General features: G+C 40.4%; 4 long non-coding RNA genes across 5 annotated transcripts; 2 read left to right on the forward strand and 2 right to left on the reverse strand.

Annotated features, from left to right (window-relative positions):
• The first annotated feature begins 2097 nt into the window (after positions 1-2097).
• On the forward strand, positions 2098-3473 carry LOC129347798 (uncharacterized). Of its 2 annotated transcripts, XR_008600060.1 has the most exons (3): positions 2098-2766; positions 2852-2963; positions 3047-3473. It is a non-coding gene; the product is annotated as an uncharacterized LOC129347798 (long non-coding RNA). The 2 variants fall into 2 exon arrangements; XR_008600061.1 differs by having other exon boundaries at positions 2852-3473.
• A 42-nt stretch (positions 3474-3515) lies between these two features.
• LOC129347726 (uncharacterized) lies at positions 3516-5860 on the reverse strand. Its single transcript, XR_008599962.1, has 4 exons — positions 4693-5860; positions 4084-4142; positions 3950-4012; positions 3516-3837 (listed from the first exon to the last, which is right to left on the reverse strand). It is a non-coding gene; the product is annotated as an uncharacterized LOC129347726 (long non-coding RNA).
• Positions 5655-7208, forward strand: LOC129347725 (uncharacterized). The gene is made up of 4 exons (XR_008599961.1): positions 5655-5999; positions 6514-6572; positions 6644-6706; positions 6819-7208. It is a non-coding gene; the product is annotated as an uncharacterized LOC129347725 (long non-coding RNA).
• LOC129347724 (uncharacterized) lies at positions 7183-8856 on the reverse strand. The gene is made up of 3 exons (XR_008599960.1): positions 7890-8856; positions 7693-7804; positions 7183-7609 (listed from the first exon to the last, which is right to left on the reverse strand). It is a non-coding gene; the product is annotated as an uncharacterized LOC129347724 (long non-coding RNA).
• Between the last annotated feature and the right edge of the window lie 284 nt (positions 8857-9140).

A 9140-nucleotide genomic window follows, 5' to 3' on the forward strand; every position in this document is an offset into this window, starting at 1 on the left:
GAGAAACTAAAGTTAGACACTGTGTGGTTCTGCTGCTTTTCTTTATTCAGATTTAAACCTAAAGGATAATTAAAAATAATAAACCCGATAAATAGAATATTAATAAATATTAAAATAAAACAAACAAGTACATTTGTGGACAGATTTATGTGTTTTTGTTGTTAAATATTGATGTCTTGAACTTTCTGTATTCTTAGTTTGTGCATTGTTGTGGAACAAACAGCAGCTTCAGACGTTAAACGGGACAAACATTAAATAAACAATAAATAAACTGTTTTCACAATAAAAATACTAGAAAAGCACTCAGAGAGCGCAGTCCTCCTCCAAGGCTGTTCAACTGACGCATTATTTCCGACGGATGAAATCTTTAATAAAAAATGACCTTGCGCTGAGCACAAGCATGTGTTATGCATGTGTATGTTATGTATGGATACCAAATTGCATGTAAATTACTCTTATAAAAGTCTGTTGATCAGTTCATCACTTTTGGCAAACCTTTGTTTTGCTACTGTTAAAATAACCGTTCCCTCCATGCTTTTATTTTGAAGACGTATTTTTAATGTTGCGGGCTTTTATTTTGTCACCATTCCAGCAGCACAGGAAGTGATTCTCTAAGAAGCGATTTCTTGACATGACGAAGATGCTGCCGAAAAGTCAGAAAATTCAAATAAAGATGAAAGACAACGGTTCCAGCTGTTGCTGTCTAGCAAAGGATGTGTCTAAACTTAGAAGCAGCTGGAATGGAGACAAGCTCTTACTGTGAAGGAATGAGTGAAGGACAGGAAGGTGGATTTGTGTTTAAAATAAGGCTGACGGCTGAACTTAACGTGTCTGGCTGGGGTTTGCTACATACGTGACCTAAATATGTAGCTGGACTCAGAAACAGCCCACAGTTTAATCATTTGTTCCTTGGATGATTTCCAACTGATAAATCAGTCAGTTTGTAGTAGGATGCAATCATGTGATCGTCAGCAGGTAACTGACACAGTGTTCACTTGTTGTCATGGTTACAGCGACGCCGTGCCGGCTGCTATATCTCCCAATGGGAAATCTTTAACAAAGCTGTAGGTCCAGTCTAGACTATAAGCCGCATCACTTGGTCCTTGTGTCATTTCTGACTATCCATCCATTATCTATACACCGCTTAATCCTCACTAGGGTCATGGGGGGGCTGGAGTCTATCCCAGCTGACTCAGGTGAAGGCAGGGGACACCCTAGACAGGTCACCAGTCTGTCACAGGGCCACATACAGAGACAAACAATCACTCTCACATTCACACCTACAGGCAATTTAGAATGATCAATTAACCTCAGCATATTTTTGGACTGTGGGAGGAAGCCGGAGTACCCGGAGAAAACCCACGCATGCACAGGGAGAACATGCAAACTCCATGCAGAAAGATCCCGGGAAAGCCGGGACGCGAACCAGGGACCTTCTAGCTGCAAGGTGAAAGTACTAACCACTACACCACTGTGCAGCCCATCATTTCTGACCTTCTCTGAAAATTTCATCCAAATCTGTTGCTCCGTTTTTCAGTAATGTTTCACACAGACAGACAGATTCACAGATTCACAGACAAACGTACGCTGATCATCACATAACTATGCCCGTTCCTTGGTGGAGTAATAAAATAAAAATAAAAAGTTTTATTAAAACTATTTACTGTCATTCTTTAGATTTTCTCTGCTTTGTTATAATACAGATATTTAGCAAAATGACAGAAAAATATATAAAATTTTACAAATTTCCATGTTGACTGTAATGAAATGAGTTGATGTCCAGGGGTCCGTTTCACGAAGCAGGTTTAGTGAAAACTCTGAGTTTGTTAACCCTGAAATGAGGGAAACTCAGAGTTTTCCGTTTCACAAAGGGAGGTAACTGAAACCAGAGACAGAGGGGTAACTCTAGCCTGTTTCACAAAGAGAGGTAACTGAAGCTCTCAGTCAGTTACCATAGTAACAGACTCTATGAATCTAACCTGGTCAGGACCAGGTTTTTCTCAGTAAACCTCGAGTTTCTCAGTCTCCGCCTTCTTTCAGTCACACACTATTTCATTTCCTCATTCATTCAGTCATCAGTTGAGTTTTGGCGAAGTCTAGTTCTGCCGTGTGTCAAAATGACGTCCTTTTATGAACGATCCAGTGGATGAAGGAGCAGAATTACTGCACAGAGAATTAAATATTCGTCAGGAGATTGTTATCAGACCGTGCATAGATGTTCTCACATTTCTGGACAGTTATCTTTTACAGCGGTACTGTTTCACGTCACAGTCCATAATCTACATCCAACCTCATCCATCCTTACATTTACAACATGACCAACCACAGTCATGCTCTCACATCCCAGCAGATATTGTGTGTTGTGCTGCGGTTCTTTGCAAATGGGAGTTTTTTATATAATGTCAGAGATGCAGAGCACTTCAGTAAGACAACTGTATGCAGGACGGTCAGAAAAGTGTGTCTGGATCTGAAACGACTTTTACCATCTTTGTGGTTTTCCCTGGACATAAACCTGTCAGAGCCATCAAGGAGGAGTTCCACAGGATTGCAGATCAATGATGTAGAGATCTGTTAAATTAATTTTAAATCATATCCAGTTAATGACATTGTGCTGCAACCTCAGACTGGGATTAGTAACTTTAATTTCTTTTAGGATTTCTCAGTGTGATTAGCTGCATAGATGGCACACACATCCCCATCACAGCTCCCTCACATAATGAAGCTGATTATGTGAACAGGAAGTCCATTCACAGTATAAATGTGCAGGTAGGTTAGAGGTAGACTGACTACGGTTTCAAAATGTTAAAGACTGCATCATAGTTCAACATCTGTCATTCTCTGCACTGTCAAGATCATATGTGATGCTGCATACATCATTTCTAATGTGGAGGCCAAGTGGTCTGGATCTGTTCATGACTGGAGGTTTTATCATGAGTCTAACCTGAGCAACAGACTGCAACGTGGTAAACATCCTAAAGATTTTCACAATATAATTCACTTGTCTCCCTCCTTTAATATACTCTAATGTATCCACTATACATTACAGGAGAGTTTGATGGTCTTCTGCTGGGTGACAGGGGTTACCATGCCAACCCAGGCTGATGACCTCATACCCTGACCCTGAACCAGGCCCCCAACAGAACTTCAACCAGGTTCACTGCAGGATGAGAGCCTGGGTGGAGATGACCATAGACCTGCTGAAAGCCTGTTTCCAGTGTCTACATCACCTCAGGGTGACTCCTGAGAGGCCTGTGATATTATTGTGGCGTGTGTTGTTCTTCATAATATTACCACTATTAGAGGAGAGCAACACTCTGCCCTACAAACTGAAGACCCAGATGATGACCTCATCCACCTGCCAGCTATCCAGGACAGCAGAGCAGTCAGAGACACCATATGCAATAATCACTGCAGAGTTTAAGTCTCCATCATCACCACCACAGCAGTCAAATAAACACATGACATACATTTCATTTGGTCTTCTTTATTTCCTACAATAAAAGAGCTAGTTTAGTTCATGTTCCAGTAGTTAACATAGTTCACCTGTGACCTGCACCCACCTCTAACTTGTGCTCCAGTATTTCAGTTTCCAGATCTGCCCTCCTAATCTGGCGGTCCAAATACTGTATTTCTTTATCTGTTTTCTGGATTTTTCTCAGCAAGTGCAGTTTGTAAATCTGTTTTACTGATAACTGGGAATACACAGAGGACATTAAATTATACAGTTGCACATGAATTCCACAGAATGAACCTCTGGTGTTTACTGAACATCCATCTTACTGTGTCAATCTGTGCAGTGGAAGTTGAGGAAGCATCCTGCTGCTGTCCAGCCATGCTCTGTTAAAAAGGAGGAGAATGTGCAATACTTCAGTGTAGGCTAAATGTCACACTCTATATTCCACCAGAATGTTCAGAAATGTGAATGGGAAGAGAACTATCAGTAACATACCTCTGTATGCCTTTCTGGATCCCCCTCTGTAAAGGCAGCAGACACAGTTTCATCCTCTTCATCCTAGATTAGTGATATGTTTCAGTGGACTTAAACTACCATTTGGCAAAATCTATGGAGTATTGCCTACTTACAGTTACAAGCTCTGTTGTGGTGTGAAGGGGCTCCACCAGGCAGATAACACCATCAGAATCTGTTGGGCCAAAAGAAGAAAAGACCCAAAAGAGAAATAAATATTTGTATGAATATACTTGAAAAAATATCCATATCTCTCTCTCTCTCTCTCTCTCTCTCTCTCTCTCTCTCTATATATATATATATATATATATATATATATATATATATATATATATATATATATATATATATATATATATATATATATATATATATATATATATATATATATATATATATATAGTTGGCTGAGTAGAAGTCTGTGTTAGTTTAAATAGGCTTAATTGTTTAACAGAACATGATATGGATGCAGACATTTAGGCTGTGTGTGGAATAAAACCACTGCACAGTCAAACAGCCACTTAATATTTAGGCTACTTTACAATGTAAAACATGATCAGAATGAGGAAGCTCCATGAGATTATGCTGACTTCTTACCTGTTTTAAAAATGTTTTTATATTTCATCTTAAGCTTCTCCCCTGCAGGATTGCACCTAAATGAAATAACTTAATAATCTACTATTCAAACAGTTTTCCCCTGTAATATTATTGTGATTTAAACTTACACATTGACCCAGGCAGCAATGTTCTCCCACACCGTCTCCCTCTCTTTTACAGCTGCAGGTGTTGCACTTCTTTCTAAAAATGTGTTCAAACTCGCTATATAAGCGCATTAAGATTTCCAATTCAAACGGTGTAGTCCTCCGCTTCCCCGTTGCCATGGTGACTCGTCGAATCGGCGCTCCATTGATACTGGCTTTTCAGAGTTGTGGTGCACGCGCTTAACTCCGGGTGAAACTAATCCGAGTTGATTAAACCAACTCAGATCAGCTGTTCTGGAACCAGAAACTCAGAGTTTTCTATCTCAGAGTAGATCAACTCAGAGTTCAGGGTTAAACTCAGAGTTTGTTGAAGCTGCTTCGTGAAACGGACCCCTGATATCAGACACAAACATTGTCATTAAACAGTAAATAAACAACATAGTAAGCCAAGACAACATAGTAAACAACGACAACACCCTCCAGAGGCCGCGTAAAGCTTAAACGTTCCGTATACGTTTGGCTGCAGAACCTTAAACGTTCCGTCACCCTACAGCTTCCTGCTGAGGCTTCTGCTCGCTGAGATCCTCCCGCTGAGATTCATTTACCAATTTACCAACAAGCAGCCGCAGCGAGCAGCCGGCTGTAATGACGGAATAAAGGCGGTGGGAGCGGAGTATACGTTACCTGCTGTGATTGCCGAGCCGTTAATTTATGCTTTTTTTGTATATAATGAATATTTAACGTTTTCACTCAGCAGAGCAGCAGCAGAGGAGGAGAAGCTTCATCAGCCTTTATGAATGTTTCTGTGATTGTGTTGTACTTAAGAAACAGACCTCCCGCTGCAGACTCACACACAGCTGTGTTTACCACACTTCAGAGGACTCACCGCCACTTTAATGAACCCGAAAACATCCAGAGAACCCATAAACCTGCAGGGTTTAACCAGCACTGACCTAAACCTGGGGTCCGTTTCACGAAGCAGCTTCAACAAACTCTGAGTTTAACCCTGAACTCTGAGTTGATCTACTCTGAGATAGAAAACTCTGAGTTTCTGGTTCCAGAACAGCTGATCTGAGTTGGTTTAATCAACTCGGAGTAGTTTCACCCGGAGTTAAGCGCGTGCACCACAACTCTGAAAAGACAGCATCAATGGAGCGCCGATTCGACGAGTCACCATGGCAACGGGGAAGCGGAGGACTACACTGCTTGAATTGGAAATCTTAATGCGCTTATATAGCGAGTTTGAACACGTTTTTAGAAAGAAGTGCAACACCTGCAGCTGTAAAAGAGAGGGAGACGGTGTGGGAGAACATTGCTGCCTGGGTCAATGTGTAAGTTTAAATCACAATAATATTACAGGAAAACTGTTTGAATAGTAGATTATTAAGTTATTTCATTTAGGTGCAATCCTGCAGGGGAGAAGCTTAAGATGAAATATAAAAACATTTTTAAAACAGGTAAGAAGTCGGCATAATCTCATGGAGCTTCCTCATTCTGATCATGTTTTACATTGTAAAGTAGCCTAAATATTAAGTGGCTGTTTGACTGTGCAGTGGTTTTATCCCACACACAGCCTAAATGTCTGCATCCATATCATGTTCTGTTTAACAATTAAGCCTATTTAAACTAACACAGACTTCTACTCAGCCAACTATATATATATATATATATATATATATATATATATATATATATATAGAGAGAGAGAGAGAGAGAGAGAGAGAGAGAGAGAGAGAGAGAGAGAGAGAGAGAGAGAGAGAGAGAGAGAGAGATGGATATTTTTTCAAGTATATTCATACAAATATTTATTTCTCTTTTGGGTCTTTTCTTCTTTTGGCCCAACAGATTCTGATGGTACTATCTGCCTGGTGGAGCCCCTTCACACCACAACAGACCTTGTAACTGTAAGTAGGCAATACTCCATAGATTTAGCCAAATGGTAGTTTAAGTCCACTGAAACATATCACTCATCTAGGATGAAGAGGATGAAACTGTGTCTGCTGCCTTCATAGAGGGGGATCCAGAAAGGCATACAGAGGTATGTTACTGATAGTTCTCTTCCCATTCACATTTCTGAACATTCTGGTGGAATATAGAGTGTGACATTTAGCCTACACTGAAGTATTGCACATTCTCCTCCCTTTTAACAGAGCATGGCTGGACAGCAGCAGGATGCTTCCTCAACTTCCACTGCACAGATTGACACAGTGAGATGGATGTTCAGTAAACATCAGAGGTTCAGTCCATGGAATTCATGTGCAACTGTATAATTTAATGTCCTCTATGTATTCCCAGTCATCAGTAAAACAGATTTACAAACTGCACTTGCTGAGAAAAATCCAGAAAACAGATAAAGAAATACAGTATTTGGACCGCCAGATTAGGAGGGCAGATCTGGAAACTGAAATACTGGAGCACAAGTTAGAGGTGGATGCAGGTCACAGGTGAACTATGTTAACTACTGGAACATGAACTAAACTAGCTCTTTTATTGTAGGAAATAAAGAAGACCAAATGAAATGTATGTCATGTGTTTATTTGACTGCTGTGGTGGTGATGATGGAGACTTAAACTCTGCAGTGATTATTGCATATGGTGTCTCTGACTGCTCTGCTGTCCTGGATAGCTGGCAGGTGGATGAGGTCATCATCTGGGTCTTCAGTTTGTAGGGCAGAGTGTTGCTCTCCTCTAATAGTGGTAATATTATGAAGAACAACACACGCCACAATAATATCACAGGCCTCTCAGGAGTCACCCTGAGGTGATGTAGACACTGGAAACAGGCTTTCAGCAGGTCTATGGTCATCTCCACCCAGGCTCTCATCCTGCAGTGAACCTGGTTGAAGTTCTGTTGGGGGCCTGGTTCAGGGTCAGGGTATGAGGTCATCAGCCTGGGTTGGCATGGTAACCCCTGTCACCCAGCAGAAGACCATCAAACTCTCCTGTAATGTATAGTGGATACATTAGAGTATATTAAAGGAGGGAGACAAGTGAATTATATTGTGAAAATCTTTAGGATGTTTACCACGTTGCAGTCTGTTGCTCAGGTTAGACTCATGATAAATCCTCCAGTCATGAACAGATCCAGACCACTTGGCCTCCACATTAGAAATGATGTATGCAGCATCACATATGATCTTGACAGTGCAGAGAATGACAGATGTTGAACTATGATGCAGTCTTTAACATTTTGAAACCGTAGTCAGTCTACCTCTAACCTACCTGCACATTTATACTGTGAATGGACTTCCTGTTCACATAATCAGCTTCATTATGTGAGGGAGCTGTGATGGGGATGTGTGTGCCATCTATGCAGCTAATCACACTGAGAAATCCTAAAAGAAATTAAAGTTACTAATCCCAGTCTGAGGTTGCAGCACAATGTCATTAACTGGATATGATTTAAAATTAATTTAACAGATCTCTACATCATTCACCTGCAATCCTGTGGAACTCCTCCTTGATGACTCTGACAGGTTTATGTCCAGGGAAAACCACAAAGATGGTAAAAGTCGTTTCAGATCCAGACACACTTTTCTGACCGTCCTGCATACAGTTGTCTTACTGAAGTGCTCTGCATCTCTGACATTATATAAAAAACTCCCATTTGCAAAGAACCGCAGCACAACACACAATATCTGCTGGGATGTGAGAGCATGACTGTGGTTGGTCATGTTGTAAATGTAAGGATGGATGAGGTTGGATGTAGATTATGGACTGTGACGTGAAACAGTACCGCTGTAAAAGATAACTGTCCAGAAATGTGAGAACATCTATGCACGGTCTGATAACAATCTCCTGACGAATATTTAATTCTCTGTGCAGTAATTCTGCTCCTTCATCCACTGGATCGTTCATAAAAGGACGTCATTTTGACACACGGCAGAACTAGACTTCGCCAAAACTCAACTGATGACTGAATGAATGAGGAAATGAAATAGTGTGTGACTGAAAGAAGGCGGAGACTGAGAGACTCGAGGTTTACTGAGAAAAACCTGGTCCTGACCAGGTTAGATTCATAGAGTCTGTTACTATGGTAACTGACTGAGAGCTTCAGTTACCTCTCTTTGTGAAACAGGCTAGAGTTACCCCTCTGTCTCTGGTTTCAGTTACCTCCCTTTGTGAAACGGAAAACTCTGAGTTTCCCTCATTTCAGGGTTAACAAACTCAGAGTTTTCACTAAACCTGCTTCGTGAAATGGACCCCAGGTTTTATTTACGGTTTTCAGAGAAAGTGAGAAAATATTGATGCAAAAAGTGTCAAATTGCAAAAATCTCTGGTTTAAATGCAGCTTTAATGGGATTTTACTCTGAAAGTTTGTTTTTATCTCAGAAGTGCATTATAAAAAATACATTTAAAAAACAATAAAATATACTACTACTACTAACAATAATAATAAAGAAAATGTGGCAGCAAGGGTGACAGAAAAAAAATGTTTAAAACGGAGAAAATAACAAAAATCTGTAAAATAAT

The sequence above is a fragment of the Amphiprion ocellaris genome, chromosome 20 (genome assembly GCF_022539595.1).
Source record: "Amphiprion ocellaris isolate individual 3 ecotype Okinawa chromosome 20, ASM2253959v1, whole genome shotgun sequence".
Classification (NCBI taxonomy): domain Eukaryota; kingdom Metazoa; phylum Chordata; class Actinopteri; family Pomacentridae; genus Amphiprion; species Amphiprion ocellaris.